The 20,043-nt window shown below is 37.7% G+C and overlaps 1 protein-coding gene and 1 non-coding gene across 3 annotated transcripts in view; both read right to left on the bottom strand.

The window, feature by feature from the left end:
* Nucleotides 1-20,043, bottom strand: part of MAP2K4 (mitogen-activated protein kinase kinase 4) — a 272,193-nt gene that overhangs the window by 62,861 nt on the left and 189,289 nt on the right. The window lies entirely within an intron of this gene.
* On the bottom strand, nt 7,030-7,197 carry LOC114034544. Its single transcript, XR_003568115.1, has one exon. It is a non-coding gene; the product is annotated as a U1 spliceosomal RNA (small nuclear RNA).

Below are 20,043 nucleotides of genomic sequence, written 5' to 3'. Positions count from 1 at the left end.
GCTAAGTTCTATATTCAAAAGAGGTCAAAACGAGATACAAAGGTTTTTTATGTACAAAAGTATTTAGGGCAGTTTTTTGTGTGATGGCAAAAACAAAACAAAACCAAAAAAAAAAACAACCCAGGAAGTTAAGACAATGTCCAATAATTGAAGAATGGTTAAATTACGGCACGAATTTGATGGAGTCCTATGGTGCAGTAAGAAATAAAAAAATGGGATTTTTTCAAAAAAGATTTAGGATATATTAACTGATGCAGAATGAAGTTAAGATGAACTAGAAGAACAATTTCTATAATTTTGAGGACTTTATAAAACTAACAAAGGATGGGGCAGCTAGATGGCGAAGTGGATAGAGCACCAGCCCTGGATTCAGGAAGACCTGAATTCAAATTTGGCCTCAGACACTTGACACTTAACTAGCTGTGTGACCCTGGGCAAGTCACTTCACCCCATCGGCTAGCCAAAAAAACAAAAAACAAAAAACAAAAAAACCTAACAAAGGATGAAATGAGCAGAACCAGGAGAAAGATTTACATAACAACAGCAACACTGTAAGAATAAAAAAAATGGAGAGGTGTAAAAACTATGATCAATATAATGACCATTCATGATTCAGAGAATCAATGTTGGAACAGGCTTTCCAGAGACATGGAAGATTTGGAGCACAGAAATATATACATGTGCATATGTACATGTATATATGCACACACAGATATCCACATATATACAGTATATATGTATAGATAGATTTGTATGCAGGCATTGAGAGAATTTGTTTTTCTTGACTACACATACTACAAGAAATTTGTTTATATTGAATTTTATTCCCAATGGGATAGAAAGTGGGAAGAAAAAATAATTTATTAATAGAGAGGGGGTGGTACACTGTTGGATGAGGTCACTTAGTAATTTTACTTAACTTTTATTTTGTTATGATAGATTTAGTTATCTGTAAATGTAATATAAAAACCAAACACATCAATAAAACTTTTTTTTTAAATGAAGAGAAATGTATTTATTACATAGCTACCAGAAGTCAGGGTGAAGTCTCTCACTAAGGGAATCCAACCCTGTACTAGGAAGAATTGTTCAAAAGGAAAAACTTGGCCTAAGAGCATTAATTTTGGGGGTGACCCTTCTCTTCACTTCTCATGAGCTACTCTTCCACCCCACCTCAGCCCCACATAAATATGGGTCATGCCTTTGATCTTATTATCACCTATTTGCCACCCACTCCATTGTATGGCATTAACTACATGAGATGGTTCAAACCACTCTAAGAGTTTTCAATTAACCTTACTCACCAGTAACACACATACAGGTTGGTGAAAGGGAACCCACAGATAATGATTCCCAAGAAAGCATCCTCCTTGTGAAAGCAGTAATAAGAATATTCTGGGGTTTGTTGGTTGGTTTGTCTTAACCACTGGTGGCAGTTCCTAAATCTCCTCTCTTCTAAGGCTATCTCATGCCTCCCCCTGTCAGCAGAATGCATTGGAACTAGAATGTCTGGAACTGAAACCTCTGGATCAGAGATCATATAATGTATTCTTGGCTATGCTCTCTGTCAGTTGCCTCCCCCATCAGAAGAGATCTTTTCAATGTCAAGCCTGCCTCTTGATTTTCACTGCACAGTTCCTACAAGCTGAGATCTCTGTCTCTAGACTCAAGTGGTCTTCAGACATCCATCAAGTTGGAGGGATCCTTATGTAACAAGGAAGATATGAACCAATAAGAACTCAGGGACAGCTTTGTGCCCTTTTAGGGAAAACTAATCCCTGTCATGGGAAAATAAAGTGGGGAGGGGTGGGGAGAGGATATAATTCATTCTTTAAAAGATTTGGGTTCTGGAGTTTTTAATATTTTCTTAAGTACCATTTTGGGGTAGTAATACCATCTATATTTTTTCCCATTCTTTTAGCATCTTCTCCTCCCTGATTCTGCAAGGGATTTTCAAGACTATGTCACCTCCAGCATGGATTTCATCTGTGCACTTGGTCTGGTCCAGTTACTTTTCCCAAATTTATCTTAAGTGCTATTCCAACTTCTTTGCATAGCACTCTAGGGTCTGAGGTGATGAAGTCCAAATATGGTGGCTCCTCTGCCATGATGATGAAAATTACTCATTATAGAAATATTGACAATTTGTTCTGTTTTTCATCTATTTGTCTTCCTCCTGCCAGTTTCATCTATTAATGTTCTTTGGATGATGTGGCTCATTTGGGTTTCATGCCAAGCTTTCTTTAGACTTGTTTTTGCTTTCACTGATTTGCCTATTTTATAAAGTGATATTGCTCCTTCCATCATCCTTCAGTCTTACAAATGAATTTGTATTCTAAACCAGTATTGCCTTGTTTTGCAATTTCTTTCCTCTTGGCAAGGAAATCAAGTATTTGTTGACTAAGGTGGTTGCTAGGTTTTTTTGGCCTTCTCCTTGGAGTAATCGATTTTCACAGTTAAACTTTCACAGGAAATACTCAATTTTATTTTTTGTGTATTTTTTTCTGCATCACTCATATTGATTGCTCAGGGTCTTCTGACACTTCTGGAAAAATGCATTCATGATGCATAGTTATGAATCTTCTGAATAGTCTAAATATAGTAGTCTAATAAACTTTCATAAAATTAAAAATTATTCATAAAGTTAAGTGAATGAAGAATGCTTATCATTCAGATTGTGACATACAGTTTTATGGACAACCTATGTAACTAGTCCAGGAGGAGGAGTGGGCAGGATTACCTTTGAGAATTTACACAAGGCTTTTAATGACCTTAATTTTTTTCCTGAAACAAAGGTCCATCATTTTAATAATAATAGTCTTCCAGTAATACTGTATGGCTACAAGCCATGGAATACCATAATCTATTAAGAATTAAGTTGGAAAGCCATCCATACCATCATCATTGCATAAGTGGAATAGGGTAGGTAGTGACTCCTCTAGAAAAACTACACAAACACAACTGCTTTGTGTCCTTTTCCGGGTTGTCTGCACATCACTTCCCAATCACCAGACTTCCTTTGGCCTATACTCCAGTCCCTCTTCTACTTACAAGTATCTAAATATAAGAGGACAAGCCAGGGACACGAACATAGCAGTCTGTATCCTGTTTTGGACTGGACTCTTCTGAGATTTGGGGGTGACTGCCACCTGTTTTGGTAACTTGCATTAACTGCATATCTGGGAAGGGCCCTCTGAGCCTCCACTTACTAGGAAGCATGCTTTATTGAGCTCTCCTTCAGAGGAAGAGCATTGTATAGTCTGTAAAGTTGAAGCTACCTTCCCTGCCCGGGCCATCACAAGTGAGATAGAATCCAGAGACAATAACAGCTCTGTCAATCTAGTATGACATCCACATGACCAAGTACATCTAATGTGACTTCTGCCAGGAAATGTCTTACTGATGCCATTGTTAAAGGAACCAACTTTGAGAGTTCCACAGAGACCCATGAGGAGCTGCTTTACAAAAAAGATAAAATTGTCAATAACTGGGACAAGTGAGAGGCCAAGATCACTGCCAATATCCAGGACAATTTCTTTTATCAGTGAAATCTGAATACCTATCCCTATACTGTTCTGTTGGGTCTAGTGTGTACCAGCTAACATCCTGTCTGTGTATCCCTGAAATAAAACATTGAAACCTCCCAAAAACATGGAATGAGGTCACATAGAGCTTAAAACCATTTTCTATTTCTGTTTCAAGGGTCATTATCCTTGGAATCACCCCAAAAGTTATCCTTAGGACCCAACCTTCTGGCAATAATCTTTTCCATACTTAGCTGTTTCTCAGGTAGCAGAAACAAAATGTTTCTGAGACCATAATCAAAACATTTCCAGTGTGCTGTAGAACATGCCAGAGTTTGTACTCTGTTGGCATAGTTCTCAAGGATACAATGTTATCTTTGTAGGAAGAAAACTTACATGGAGGCTTTTGTGACTTTTCTTTCATTGATGTTTTGAACTTCTAAAATTTACCACCTTAGAAATGTTAGAAATATGAATTATTATATTGTTAATATTATATATTATTAGTATCTAGCCACATCATCGACCTGGGCTTCAAGAGGTGAATATAAGTGGAAAAATACAATAGGAACAGTTTGGTTTCTATCTCTTGCAATGTTTCCATCACAGAAAAGATTCCTCAGGTTCTTCAGATTCTTCAGAAGAGTAATGTTCCTCAGAGCCTGAGAATCAAAGATCAATGTAAAGTAATGAATGCCACTGTCCCAAAGGAATTGGAGGCTTTCTTGATATCATTACTTTTGGTTAACTGGCACCACAAGAATTTGATTTCTACCAATTTCAAGAGGATTGTGTAAAAATAATGTCAAGTCAACTAGAATTTATTAAGTGCCTACCATGTGCCAAGCACTGTGCTAAGTGGTACAAAGAAAAGCAAAAGAGTCCCTACTCTCAAGGAGCTCACAGTCTAATCGGGGAGACAACATGAAAACAATTGTGTATAAACCACAAAGATACAGGGTACATGGGGTACTCTCAGAAGGAGGGCGCTAAGATTACAGAGGACTTTTGAAGGGAAGGGCCTCTTCAAGAATGTGGAACTTTAGCTGAGACTTGAAGGAAGCCAGGGAAGGTAGGACAAGGAGAGAGAAAGTTCCAGGCAAGGAGAACACCCAGGGAAAATATTCAGAGATTGAATATGGAATCTTGTGAGTGAGCAACAGCAAAGAGGCCATTGTGAATGCACTACAGAATGGAGGAATAAGGTATAAGAAGACTGGAGATGTAGGAAGGGGCCAAATTAAAAAGATTTTATATTTGATCCGAGAAGTAACAGGAAGCCACTGGAGTTTTTTGAATAGGGGTGTGATATGGTCAGATATATGCTTTATATAAAAAATATGTATAAATATATAAAAATTACCTCTTTTTTTACAGTTGTCTAAAGAATGGATTAGAGTGAGAAGAGACTGTAGCAGAGACCAATGATATTGCAATAGCTCTGTATGAGATGATGAAGGCCTATAACCAGGGTGGTGTCAGTGTCAGAGAAAAGAAGAGAGTATATATGAGATGACATGAAGGCAGAAATGATAGGACTTCACAACTGATTGGACATAAGGGGTGAGAGAGAGTGAAGAGTGGATGAGGATGATACCTAGGTGAGCCCAAGTGATTTCCCTTTAATAATAATAGGAAAGTTTAAGAAGAGAGGGGTGCTTGGAAAGGGGAGAATATAATGGGTTCAGTTTTAGACATATTAAGTTAAAGAAGTCTATGGGACATTGAAGTCAAGATATCTAAAAGGCAGTTGGAGATATGAAACCAGAGATCAGGGCAGAGATTAAGTCTGGAAAAGTAGATCTGGGGGTCATCTGCAGAAATGATAATAAACATCATAGAAGCTAATGAGATCACCAAGTGAAAAGGAATAGAGGAAGAAGTGAAGAGGGCCCAGGATAGAGCACTGAAGGATTCCCACACTGGCATTGTATTCTCTTTAATGTATGTAATGTATGTAAACTTATCTATGTAAACTTAAACTGGAGAAAACTGTGGAACCATCCCTCTTCCCTCCAATTTTCATCTTTCCCCCTACTTTTGTGTGTGTGTGTGTGTGTGTGTGTGTGTGTGTGTGTGTGAGCCAATAATAGTTATGTAGCACTTGAACTATCTTGTCGGCTCTCATTTTCATTACAAAACAACATTCTCTGCACTCATCCATGCGACCATTACAAGAAATATTTTCAAACAAAAATAATCGTTTGTGTTTACCCTTCAATATGTTGCTGTTGTTTGACTGTTTTTTTTTAACAACCTGTGCTGAACCCGCATAGTTCTAATGTTGTGACAAATTTTTCATTCTTATGACTTCATTACTGTCTCTTTGGCACTTACAGACAATAAATCCATAATCCACAAGCATTTCTGAATGATCTTTTACAGTCTATGATGCTTCTTTGACTTTGAATCATTAATAACTAATTGGGAATCTAGGCAGCACAGTACATAGGACACTGGACCTGGAGTCAGGAAGATCTGAGTTCAAATCCAGCCTCAGATACTTGCTGGTTATGAAACCATAGGCAAATCACTTAACCTCTGTCTGCCTCAGTTTCCTCACCTGATAATAGCACCTACCGCCTGTGTTTGCTGTGAGGATTAAAATGGAATATTTATAAAATGCTCTGCAAATCTTAATGTTAGCAATTACTTTTAGCCATTATTAATAACTTGACTTTGATTTAAGGAGTTGTTTTATAGAGAAGAAAATTTTGACTGTGTTCCCCTACAAAGTGGATTTGAACACATCCAAATGAATAAAAAAAAAAGATTGAGATAGACTCATATTTGACTATACATTGTTTGTTTGTAACCAAAATAATAATTTTCTTAAAATTTAATTGGGGATTTTAGAATTTCCTGATGTGAGCAAGGTGGGGCTTTTAGAAGAAATTATATAATTCATTGATATTTTTCTTCTGACAGTATATGTAAACTTTCAGTTACAGAGGCAGATCAGTCTTCAGAGTCAGGAAGACTTGAGTTTGAATCTTGCTATAGACACTTACTAGCTTTGTGACTCTGGACAAGTCAAATAACTACTATAGATCTTAGTTTATTCATCTGTACCTAACTCTCAGGGTTCTTGCAAACATTAATGAGAGACTGAGTTATTAATTAGTTATTAACGAGATGAGTAAAGCATTATACATATCTGAAAAAGTGATATATGTTAGCTATTATACTAAAGACATCATGTTTCATGCAATTAAAAAAATCTATTTTTTATTTTTGTGTGTTTGAAAGGAATATTGTTTGTTGTATAATTCTGTAACCTGACTTGTTGGCTTTTGTGTTTCATGAGACTGTTAGGATCAATTTTTGATGAAAAACATTATTATGTAAGTAGTTAATAGACTGGGAAAAGTGGCTGGTATTAGGGGAGTGGGGAGCAGAGAACAAATACCTAGGCAGAACTTAGAAAATAAAGGCTAGTGAGAGAAAGTATGGCAGGCTCAGGCCCATGCATGGGCAGGAACCAGTCTGTCCTTAAGCAGCTCAGGAAGGACAAATCACAATCACTGAAGTCCCCACTACCACAAATTCTGTAGTCAAGTCTCCCAAATGTGGGAAAACTGAAGGGGTCAGAACAGGCAGCTTGTAATGGCTTTGTCTCTCCCAAGAAAAACCACTTTCCTGATCATAGTACTTCTCCAACTGGATTAAGTATTCTACTCATGCAATTCTAAATGTTCTAAAGAAATTATTTGTCAGAAAGGTAAAATCAAATCTAGAAAAGACTTTAGAAACAATCTCATATAAGATCAGTCCTTCATTTTACAACTTAGAAAACTGGGAAAGAGAAGTGATTTGTCCAAAGCCAGGTAAATAGAATCAAGCTCTCAAACTCCTGAGCCAATTGTCTTTCCACTATACAACCACTTGGCTACTATTTCTTTAGGAAATTATTACGCCTGATAAACTAATCATGGTAAGGTGACCCTAGTACAGCTTAATGTCTTACTCATCCCAGGTAACATGTGCTTTTCTTATGGGCTTTGTTAAAATACAATGCCTTTGCTGTTGTTGTTCATTTGCTTCAGTCATGTCCCACCCTTGGTTGACTGCATTTGGGATTTTCTTGACAAAGATACTAGAATGGCTTGCCATGTCCTTCTCCAGCTCATTTGACAGCACAGGGTTAAGTGACTTACCCAGGGACACACAGCTAGAAAGTGTCTGAGGTCAAATTTAAACTCATTCCTGACCCCAGTACCAGCAATCTGTCTGTTGTGCCACCTAGCTGCCCAAAATACAATGCCTATTATAACCATTTGGGCAATATCCAACATGGAGTTAAGCTGCTATTCACTTCTTTTCCACAGAAAGAGATAGGATGGGGAAGCAGCATTTACTACAATTACCACTCCAAGAAACTGAAACTCAGTGCTGACCTTCCATACACTTCTCTCCATTACAGAATTTTTAGTTTCTCATGGCTATTTAAATCAGCAGAAGCCATTCATATTATAAGCAATTCTCATAGGGTTGTGTTGTGAAAAAGGCATTGGACCAGGAGTTGGGATGTTTTAGCTGACAAGAGAAGCATAACTGTCTTTAAGGATCTGAAGTGCTATGGTGCTGAAGGAGGGTTAGACTTGTTCTATTTAACTCCAGGGGGTAAAACCAAAAGCCAATGGGTGAAGGTTACAAAGATGAAAATTTAGGCTTTGATGTGCAGGAAATTTTCCTAATACTTAGGGCTGTCCAGAGGTGCAATGGGCTCCTTGGAAAGGAGGTGAGTCGCCTTCACAGGTGATCTTCATCTCAGGAACTTAACCAGCTGGCTCTAGCACACCACCCTTTCCAATCACGGGCAGAGATTTTTATTTTTGTGTTTGTATCCTCAGTACTTAGCATAAGGCCTACCAATGGCAGGTGCTTAATAAATTCTTGTTAGTTGAGTGATTCACAACCTTAGACAAGTCACTTCTTTTGTCTTAGCCTTAGTTTCCAAGAGGATTAAACTAGATGAACTCAAAGGTCCTTTCCAGCTCTAGTATTTGTATGATTCTATAATGAGCAAGGAGACTGGAGTCCTAGGAAACCAAAGATATGTCAAAGAATATGTTCCATGTAACTATTCTTAGGAAAATAAAAGTTTACATAAGAAATTTAAATGTAAAATCTGGCACCACAAGTCATCTATTTTTCTAGGGCTACAAGTCATTCATTGGCTTGAATTCAACCTCAGAATCTGATAACTGTCTTAGTTTATTGATTAATTAAAACATGGCAACTAAGCAGGAATATTTATTAATGAGAATTTAGGGCTGTGGTGTTTTTTCTCCTCTGACTCTAAAATGTAAGGCCAGAACAATGTAGCCTTTCCCAGGCTAGGAACCACATCTGAGAAACCAAAGAAAATGAGGCCTGGGGTCTTTCCTACAGGACTCAGGGAAATTAGCAAAGTCAGAAGTCACCAGCCCAACCAGAAAGAGTCAATATAAAGCCTTTAGTCTTCAAAACAGTAAAATAAATTTTTTTCAAAGCCAGGGAAAAGGAATGACTCACTATAGTTTTTCATTTTGTCAGCCCTAGAAACAGCCAGAATTCTCCCCTGACCTTTACTCCGTCATCCACTCCCAGGAGACAGCAACTTTGTTTGGTTTTTTCTTTGGAGGTAATTAATGAAGTGGGTATGTCTTGCCATAATGTCTTCTGAATTCCTAGGGCAGTGGTCAGTTGACTTACTGAAGGCTTTTAAGATAACAGATCCTTTCCCACTTACTCCTTTTCACTCACTATGTACTCTTAACCAAAATGGACTATTTAACTGCACTTAGATGTGCCCTTCAATTTTCCTTCAGCTTGGGCCTTTGTTTACACTCTTCCCTCCACCTACAATGTCCTTTTCTCCCAACCATGCCAGTCTAATTCAATCAATTAATCAATAAATATATTAAACACCTACTAAGTGCTATTATTGTTACTGTTATGTCATTTCAGTCAAGTCTGACTCTTTATAACCCGATTTGGGGTTTTCTTGGCAAAGATACTAGAGTGGTTTGCCATTTCCTTCTCCTGTTCATTTTATAGATAAGGAAACTGAGGCAAACAGGGTTAAGTGACTTGCCCAGGGTTAGATAGCTAGTAAGTGTCTGAGGACAGATTTTTATTTTTAGTTTTTTGTTTTTTTTTAAAGCAATTGGGGTTAAGTGACTTGCCCAGGGTCATACAGCTAGTAAGTGTCAAGTGTTTGGTCTGAGGCTGGATTTGAACTCAGGTCCTCCTCACTTCAGGGCCGGTGCTTTATCCACTGTACCACGTAGCTGCCCCCTGAGGGCAGATTTTAACTCAGGAAGATGTCTTCCTGACTCCAGGCCCAGCACTGCCCCACCTAGCTGCTCCAACATTGTTAGGCATTGTGCTAAGTGCTAAGGGTATAAAAAAGGGCAAAAGACAGCTTCTGCTCTCAAGATGCTTACAATCAATTTCACTACATTTTCCTCAAATATCACCACCTCCCTATTTAGTATATTTATTTTGTGTATTATCTACTCTATTGCCCATAATAAGTGCTATTCGATAAACTCCTTTGGTTACCACTAGACCAAATATAAAATCCTCAGTTTAGCTTTTAAAACCTTTCATAACCTGGCCCCTTCTTACCTTTCCAGTCTTCTCATACTTTAATCTCCTCCATTTACTCTACAACTTCTCCCTCATTAAACTGAGAACTCCTTGAGAGCAAAGACTGTTTTTTCCTTTCTTTGTAAACCCGAACACTTAGTAGTGCCTGGAACACAGTAGGTACTTAATAAATACAAGTTGAGGCAGGTTGGACCCAAGATGGTAAAGAAAAGGCAGGAAATCACCTAATCTCTCCCAAATTCCCTTCCAAACAACTTTAAATAACACCTCAAAACAAATTCTGGAGTGGAAGAACTCACAAAAGGATAGGGTGAAACAATTTTCCAGCCCAAGACAACCTAAAAGGTTGATGTGAAAGTTTTGTCGCACTGGGAAGAGAGTGGAGCATGCTCCAGCACAGGCTGCGCCCCAGAAAATTCTTTGGGGGTGACTGATTAAGTGGCAGCAGTGGTGGCTTCTGGAGAGCTCAGGTCACAGATGTCAGACAAATGGTCAGAAGGAGATTACAGGGATCTCTTTGCTGGCACTGGGGGATTAAGCCTCTGTTGCATTGCCCATACTCAGATCTGGGTCACTGTCTCTAGGGGAACAGGGACCCTGTTCACAGTTCCAGGATAGAAAAGAGTATTTATGGTCTCTTACAAACCAGATTACAGACCAGGAGAGTAGTAAACACACTTCTCCTTAGATCATAGCACCTCAGAAGAACTGAAAATGTACGGGTCACCAGAATTAGCTTTGAAAACAACTGCATAAAAAACATGAAGCTTGGGACAGTGCCCCCCCCCCCCCAAAGCAGAGCCTCATTCTAACATAAAGCAAATAGTCAAGAAGTAGGCTAAAATGAGTAAACAACAAGAGATCCTGATCATATAAAGTTACTGTGGAGACAGGGAAGATCAAGACACAAATTCAGAAAACAACAAAGTCAAAACAGTCACATGCAAAGAAAATTGGTCACAGATCCAAAAAGAATTTCTGGAAAAATCAAAAAAGGCTTATAAAAATCAAATAAGAGAGGTAGAGGAAGAGTTGAGAAGAGAAATAAGAGTGATGTAAGAAAATTATGAAAAAGAAGTCAACACCTTGGTAAATGCTGAAGAAAATAAGACCTGAAAAACCAAAATAAGCCAAATGGTAAAAGAAGCACAAAAATCCAACAAACAGAAAAATTCCTTAAAAAGCAGAACTGGCTAAATGGAAAAAGAGGCACAAAAATCCATTGAAGAAAAGAACTCTTTAAAAAGTAGAATTGGACAAATGGAAAAGGAGGTACAAAAGCTCACTGAAGAAAATAATTCCTTTAAAATGAGACATCAAAAAAAATAAAATCAAATCAAAAGAGTGAAAAAACAGAAAAAAAAACCATGAAATATCCCATTGGAAAAAACAACTGGCCTGGAAAATACATCAAGGACAGACAATTTAAGAATTATTGGGTTACTTTAAATCCATGACCAAAAAAAGAGTTTGGCATCATCTTTCAAGATATTATCAAGGAAAACTGCCTTGATATTCTAGAACCAGAGGCTAAAATAGAAATGGAAAGAATCCACTGATCACCTTCTGAAAGAGACCCCAAAATGAAAACTTCCAGAAACATTACAGCCAAATGTCAGTGCCCCCAGGTCAAGGAGAAAATATTGCAAGCAGCCGGAAAGAAATAATTCATGGAGATTGAGGGGATGCTCATCAATTGGGGAATGGCTGAACAAGTTGTAGTATATGAATGTAATGCAATACTATTGTGCTACAAGAAATGATGAGCAGGCAGACTTCAGAAAAACCTGGAAAGACTTATATGGACTAATGCTGAGTGAAGTGAGCTCAGGAGAACATTGTACACAGTAACAGCCGTTTTGTGTGATGACTAACTTTGTTAAACTTAGGCCTTCTCAGCAATGCAAAGATCTAAGACATCTCCAAAAGTCTCATGATGGAAAATGCTATCCACATTCAAAGAAAGAACTATGGAGTTTGAATGCAGATCAAAGCATACTATTTACTATTTTTTCTTCTGTTTTGTTTTGTTTCCTCTTTCTCGTGGTTCCTCCTATTGGTTCTAATTCTTCCTTACATGAAAATAAAAACATGAAAATTAAAAAAAAAAAAGAAATAATTCAAATATCATGGAGCCAAAGTCAAGATAACACAAGATTTAGCAGCTTCTACATAAAAATTAGAGGTCTTGGAATATGATGTTCTAGAGGGCAAAAGAGCTAGGATTACAACCAAAAGTCACCTACTTAGCAAAACTGAGTAATCCTTCGGGGGGGGGGGAGATGGAGCGGGAATGGACATTCAATGAAATAGGGGACTTTTTGACCATTTGTGATGAAAAGACAAGAACTTAAAGAAAATTTGACTTTTAAATACAAGACTTAAGCATAAAAATGTAAACTGGAAAGAGAAACCATAAGGAATTTAATAATGTTAAACTGTTTACATTCCTACATGGGAAGATGATACTTGTAACCCCTACTTTCTCATTATTAGGAATTTAGAAAGAGTATACGTAGACAGAGGGCACAGTTGTTAATTAAATATGATGGGATAATTACCTAAAAAAATAAAATTAAGGGGAGAAAAAAACAGATACACTGGGAAAAGGGGGAAGGGAGAGGTACATTATCTCACATAAAAGAGATACAAAAGGGCTTTTACAGTGGAGGAGATGATGGTGGGAGGTGGTGGGAAATACTTAAATCTTTCTCTCATTGGAATTGGCTCAAAGAGGGAATAACATACACACTCAGTTGGTTATAGAAATTATCTTACCCTATAGGAAAGTAGGAAGGAAGAGTGATTAAAAAAAAAAAGAGGGGCTGATAGAAGGGAGGGAGAACTGGGGGAGGCAATAGTCAGAAGCAAAACACTTTTGAGGATGGACAGAGTGAAAGGAAAGAGAGGAGGATAAACAGGGGGGAAACAGGATGGAGGTAAATAGCAATCATAACTGTGAAAAAAAAATTGCAGCAAGTTTCTCTGATAAAGGCCTCATTTCTCAAATATATAGAGAACTGAGACAAATTTATAAAAATAAGGGCCATTGCTCAATGGACAAAGGATATGAAGAGGCAGTTTTCAGATGAAGTAATCAAAGCTATCTATAGTCATAAGAAAAAATGCTCTAAATCATTATTGATTAGAAAAATGCAAATTAAAACAACTTTGAGGTACCATCCCATACCTATCAGATTGGCTAGTATGACAGAAAAGGAAAATGATAAATGTTGGTGGAGAGGTGGGAAAATTGAGACACTAATGCACTGTTGGTAGAGTAGTATACTGATTCAACTATTCTGTAGAGCAATTTGGAACTATGTCCAAAGGGCTACAAAACCATACATACCCTTTGACCCAACAATATCACTACTAGGTCTGTATCCTAAGAGATTAAAAAACAATAACAACAAAAACAAAACAAAATGAAAAAGACCTACATGTGAAGAAATATTTATAGAAGCTCTTTTTGTGGTGACAAAAATTTGCAAGTTGAAGGGAAACCCATCAATTGTGGAATGGCTGAACAAGTTGTGGCATATGATTGTGATGAAATAGTATTGTGCTATAAGAAGTGACGAGCAGGATGCTCTCAGAAAAACCAGGATAGACTTATGTGAACTGATGCAAAGTGAAATGAGCAGAACCAGAAAAACACTGTTCACAGCAACAGCAATATTGTACAGTGATCAACTGTATAAGCTATTCTCAGCCAATACAAGGATCTAAGACAATTCCAAAGGATTAAAAAAAAAAGCTATCCATCTTCAGGAAAAGAACTGTTGAAATCTGAATGCAGACTGAAGCATACTTTTTTTAAACTTTTTTTTGGGGGGGGGGTAGGGTTGTCCATGGTTTTTTTCCCCACAACATGACTGACATGGAAATATGTTTTGTATGGCTCCACATATATAACCTACATCAAATTGCTTGCCTTCTCAATCAGGGGAAAGGAGAAGGAAGAAGGGAAATAATTTAGAACTCAAAGTTTTTAAAAAACGATTGTTAAAAAAATTTTTTTTTGCATATAATTGGGGGAAATATGAAATAATTCCATAAAATAAATAGATGCATGTTGTTTGACTGAATGAATAATAATTCATATTTTATCAGTAACTTAGATGAAAGCACAATGGTATGTGAATTACTTGGGATAAAATAAAGGAATTTAATTTATTGACTTAGACTGGTAATCTAATTTTCTGCCTCAGGGGCCTTCCACTGTCCCTGGCACACTCTTGCTCATCCAACCCAAGTCTTTCAGGATTATTCTTTTTGATGACATGGCTCATGTTCAGAGAAAATACCAGTATTAGGCCTATGGTATTTGTATACCTCAGGGGGATGTGGCCTCCACCTTACTCATAGATGAAGTGAAGTCCTTAGGTATAATTGTGAATATACAGTCTCTCTGCAGCAACGCCTCCTGTAATTAGAAAGGCCCCTACTTCTTTAAGCAATTCCTCTCCCTCAGAGGGTGGACAAGTCTGAAATTTGCAGGAAAAGCTTCCTAGTATCATTTCCTCAGGTATATTTCCATGGTCAAAATTCTCAGACAGGATTAGAAAAACTTTCTGAGTTTCCTCACCTGCCTTAAAAAACAGGAGCCTAAGTTATACACTTTTCCAAATCTTTCAATTTTCTGCCCAATACCCTTAAAATATCCTCATTCTTAAGGTCTATTATTAGGAGAACTCTATGTTTTTCAATGGCAAAAGCAAGAGTATCCCTCATATATCTTACTTCTCATTGTTTCTAGATATTGCTCCATGTGTGCCCACATTAATACACCATTAGTAATGCAAACGATACATGTATAGTACTGCAGCAACTGGTCTGTTAGATTAACATGCCATGCTTAACAAGACAATAATACTGCAAAATTCATGACTTTGATTCATGAAAACAGTACCAAAGCCTTTTTCATGTATCAACACATAGCAAGTAATTATAGATTCAGTAGCATTCAGACTTTTAAGAAATTCACCATATTCATAGATGCAGTAGTTATTTAATAGTAGTATGTAGCCAAGCCAAGATAAACTTCTTGTTCAGTTGTTTTAGTTGTGTCTGACTCTTCATGATCCCATTTGAGGTTTTCTTGCCAAAGATACTGAAGTGATTTGCCCCTTCTCTGGCCCATTTTGCAGATGAGGAAACTGAGGCAGAGTTAAGTGACTTGCCCAGGGTCACACAGCTTAGAAAGTGTCTGAGGCTGGATTTGAACTCAGGTCTTCCTGACTCCAGACCCAGTACTCTTATCCACTGCACCACCTAGCTGCCTCAACTTGTTACACTGAGAGTGTGCGTGTGTGCGTGTACGCGTGCGAGAGAGAGAGAGAGAGAGAGAGAGAGAGAGAGAGAAAGAGAGAAAGAGAGAGAGACAGAGAGAGAGAGAGAGAGAGCGCATGTGTGATGAAAACAAATAAAAGAAAAAATTGGTTTGGGTTTAATGCTGTAGTTAAGTAGCATCATTTGAAATACAATGGACTGGGGTCCTGAGGGAGGAAAAATTTTTAAATAAGCCTAGAATAGAGAATAAAAGTGTCCCAGCTTTTAGAAAAAAAATAATTTTTAAATTTGCTTTAGTTACTTACTTTAATGATGTTTTGGTAATACGCATAACCTTGTCTACCTTCCTAAGTTCACTCTGCTTCTCAGTCACTTTGGCCTAATTTTGGAGTCTAGGTTTCAGAGTACTACAGAACTCTTTCAGTGAACTCATTTCCCCCCACCAATTCCTGACAGAAGTCTGGTTGCTTTCAAAGAGTCAGTTACATCCTTAACACTCTAATTTCTTGTCAACCTAGTTATGGTTCTGTTACTTAATTAGATTAGATGTCTTCTTTTTTTCAGTCAGTCTTACTTAGGCTTATAATCTGTCTTAAACTACATCATCACAGAAAGAGAAGCACAGAATCTCAGAGTCAGATGGGACCTCAGAGGCCTTCTAGCCCAAGCTATATCTGAACAAGAATCCCATTTACAGGGCAGAGCTAAGATGGTGGAGTGAAAGCAGTGATTTGCTTGAGCTCTCCCCCAAAACCTTCCAAATACCTGTAAAAAATAGCTCTAACCAAATTCCAGAGCACCAGAATCCACAAAAAGACAAATTTCCAGCCCAAGTCAACCTGGATGGTTGATTGAAACGGGCTACTGGGCCGGGCTGGGAGAGGAGCACAGTTCAGCATGGGCATGCAGGCAAAAGACTAAGAATCCCATTTACAACAAGCTAACAAATTGTCCTCCAGCCTTTGCTTAAAAACCTCCAGTGAGGAAGCACCTACCTCCATTCCATTTTAGGGAGAACTATATTTTCCTCCTATCACATTCTCAGAATTATCGAGTTAAAGTAGGAAAGGACTTCAGAATCCATTTAATTAAACAATACATGCTATAACATACTAAGCAAGTAATCATCCGATGTAGGAAGTTTTTCCTTATGCCAAATCTAAATATACCTTTTTTTTTTCTTTCTTGGCAGCTTTCACTCATTGCTCCTAGTTCTGCTTATTTACCTAGCAAAATAAGCTTAATCTCTCTTCCATATGATAGCTCGTCATGTACTGAAGACAGCTACCATATCACCCCTAAGTCTTTTCTCCTCTTGGCAGTGGTGTGCTAGTAAATGTTTAAGAACTGGCTCTCCAGGAAAAGAAAAAAAAATGTATGCAAATACATTTTAAAATTTAATCTGCATAATTAACATTTTTTCTCTATCACTTTTTCAAATCTAGATAACCAACAAGACAGTAAATCAAGCCTTCATTTGTTATATTTGCCAGATATGTAGATTCTCCCACTGAAAATTTAACAATCAGGTCTCAAGCAGAGTTGCCTCCAGCACAGCACTGACTCTATGCTATGTAGCTGCAATTCCTTCAACCAGTTGAAAAATCAAATATTTTCAAGGTCCTTCACTATAATGGCTGCCTTCTTCTTGGCACTCTTCAGATGGCCAAAGTCCTTCCTAAAGTGTGGAACACAGATCTGAACACAAAAAAGAAAAATGTTGGATGTTGGAGGGGATATGTGAAAACTGGGACACTAATGCCTGTTGGTAGAGTTGTGAATTGATCCAACCATTCTGGAGAGCAATATACTGCTAGGTCTGTATCCCAAAGACATCCAAAAAAGAGGGAAAAGGACATAGTTGTGCAAAAATATTTATAGCAGCTCTTTTTGTGATGGCTAAGAATTGGAAATCCAAGAGATGTCCATCAATTGGGGAATGACTAAACAAGCTGTGGTATATGATTGTAATGGAATACTATTGTGCTATGAGAAATGACAAGCAGAAAGATTTCAGGATAAACTTATACATAGTAAAGTGAACAGAACCAGAAGAACATTGTAAATAATAACAGCAATATTGTTCGATGAAGAACTGTGAATGACTTAGCTAGTCTCAGCAATACAGTGATCCAAAACAATCTCAAAGGACTAATGATGAAGCATACTATCTAGCTCCAGAGAAAGAACTCATATTGATCGAATACAAATTGAAGCATGCTTTTTCACTTTCTTTCATTTGAGCCTTTTTGTACAAAATTACTAATATGGAAATGTATTACAGAACAATGGCACATGTATCTCCTATACCTGATTGCTTACCATCTCAGGAAGGGGGGAAGGGAAGGAAGGGGAGAGTGATAGAATTTGGAACTCAAAATTTTAAATAAAATTTAAGTTGGGAGAAACAGACATCCCCATCTGCTGAGAGTTCAGAAGAACTGCAGGCAGATCAAAAAATAATTCTTTGCAGATGGCCTGAGAATAGGCATGGAATATCAATACAAAACAATCATGGGAGGAGTAAGAGACACATTAGAGACAGCACAAAATGGGAAACTTAATTATGGAAGTGACAGTAAAGGATTTGGGGAGGTAAAGCTGACCACAGGTGGTTGTTGTTGTTGTTTTTAATTTCCCATAATCCCTGAATTTAGTATATTTTCTTCAGTTTGTAAATAAAATTCTTCCTTCTTTGAGTCTTGTAAACAGAACTGGTGATGGCATCCAGCATTCTATCAAACAGTGAAGTTTTCTAGTTTTCTGGGTGGGAGCAAAGAGATAGAATAGTAACAAATCTCCCCCAAATTGTAACGTCTTTCATGCCATGTGATAGCCTCTGTTATAAAAGCATAGAGATGAGGAAAATGAGGCCCAGTGAGATTAAGTAATTTGCCTCACATGGGCCAGGAAGTAACAGTCAACATTTATACCTCTATAATCCAATTCTAAATCCAATGTTCTTGCCACTATACTATAATGTCCAGAAGGAGGTAGGTGGTATAGTGGCTAGAGTGCTAGAGGAAGGCCCGAGTTCAAATCCAGTTTCAGATACCTACTAGTTCTATGATCCTGGGCATGTCACTTAACCTGTCTGCCTCAGTTTCTCTAAATGTAAAAGAAGGATAATGTCCCAGAAATGTTATGGTCAAATGAAATAATATTTGTGAATTGCCTTATACATAGTAGACATTGAATTCCTCCCTTCCTACTTTCCTTCCCTCCCCTCAAGAAGTGACTTAGTAGCATTCCATCTCCATTAAGGTCTGAACAGGAGAAAATATAGGCCAGACACAATAATTAATTAATAAATAAATAATGTAACATCAGAAGAGGTTTCTGAGTGAGGTCATGTAGTATCTCCTTTATACAGTTAAGAATGGAATATGCAATGGTATCATTGGGATATGGATCAATATTACTTAGAAGTGTGATTTGGGCAGAATGACTTCCAAAGAATCCTTCCAGTGCAAATTTCTTAATTTACCCAGCATAAATTTGAAATAGGTTACCATCTAAAGAGATGCATAGGTGATGATCAATATGACTACTTCACAGATGACTAGTTCACAGAAGTACTATGAACTTCATCAGTTAATATCAAAGTGGTTGCCCAGCTCAACTTTATAAGTATGCTTTTCTCTCTCTCAGGTTCATTTTCTGCAATCAGCCAGTGAAAGAGTACCAATGACAACCATGTAAAGAGCACCACACCAGGTGCTGCAGGAGACATAGAGAAGCAGCTGCCAAAGAGTGAAGGCAGGGGCCTGTATAAATATTTGACACTTCACTGCAGCTCTAAGTAGGAATAGTTTTCCATCTGAAACACTACATTAAACAATCTCCTGTAATATTAAAATACTGGGGCTTTTCCAAGGGTTCCAGAACTGAAGGCTGGGAAAACTGAGAATAGAGATGGCAAAGAGGGTTTATAGAAGGTGATGTCCCTGGAGGATGATGCCTCATTTGCATCCCAGCTAAAGGGTTATTTTGACTTTCAGATTGTTCTGAACAAACCGAAACGTCTATATTTAGCAGCTTCCAGTTTGATGCAGATTCTGTCTGGAGACTGCGTGGCATCCTGCCCGTGACTAAATCAGTCTATGGGATATCTAGCACCCTGAGTTAACCAATGATCCTGTGATATTTTTAGTAACTGTAATATAATGTTGGTTTAATTGTGCTTTTTATGACTTTGTAAAGTAATCTCTAAAATAGCTGAATTGTGCCTCTTCTTAACCCCATAACTGGCCCCAGACATTGATGACTTCAATGGAAAAATTAATCTAACTTTTCATCTCATGGGGTATAACAGTGGGGGAGAGAAGATGGAGGAATGGTGTAGGCAAGCAGTCATAAATATAACTAGGTCATTACCCTGTGGGTTAGGATAGAGATTATTTTTTTCCTGACCCAACCTCCCTTCCCCCAGGCAAAGTTGTTTTGTTCCCTCATCACCCATCCCCACTGCCACATGTTGTCACTTTGATACTTACAGATCTGTGATCTCATTGACTGGAGTATTCTGTTCATTGACGAAGAATGGAATTTCTCTGTGCCTTTTCATCCTGTAGGTCTCCAGTTCATACCCATAGGTCTTTCAAAGAGATTTATGCAACAACCTAAA

The sequence above is a fragment of the Vombatus ursinus genome, unplaced genomic scaffold (assembly GCF_900497805.2).
Source record: "Vombatus ursinus unplaced genomic scaffold, bare-nosed wombat genome assembly UNPS02008996.1, whole genome shotgun sequence".
NCBI classification, from domain to species: domain Eukaryota; kingdom Metazoa; phylum Chordata; class Mammalia; order Diprotodontia; family Vombatidae; genus Vombatus; species Vombatus ursinus.
This window is presented reverse-complemented; position numbering and strand designations above follow the sequence as displayed.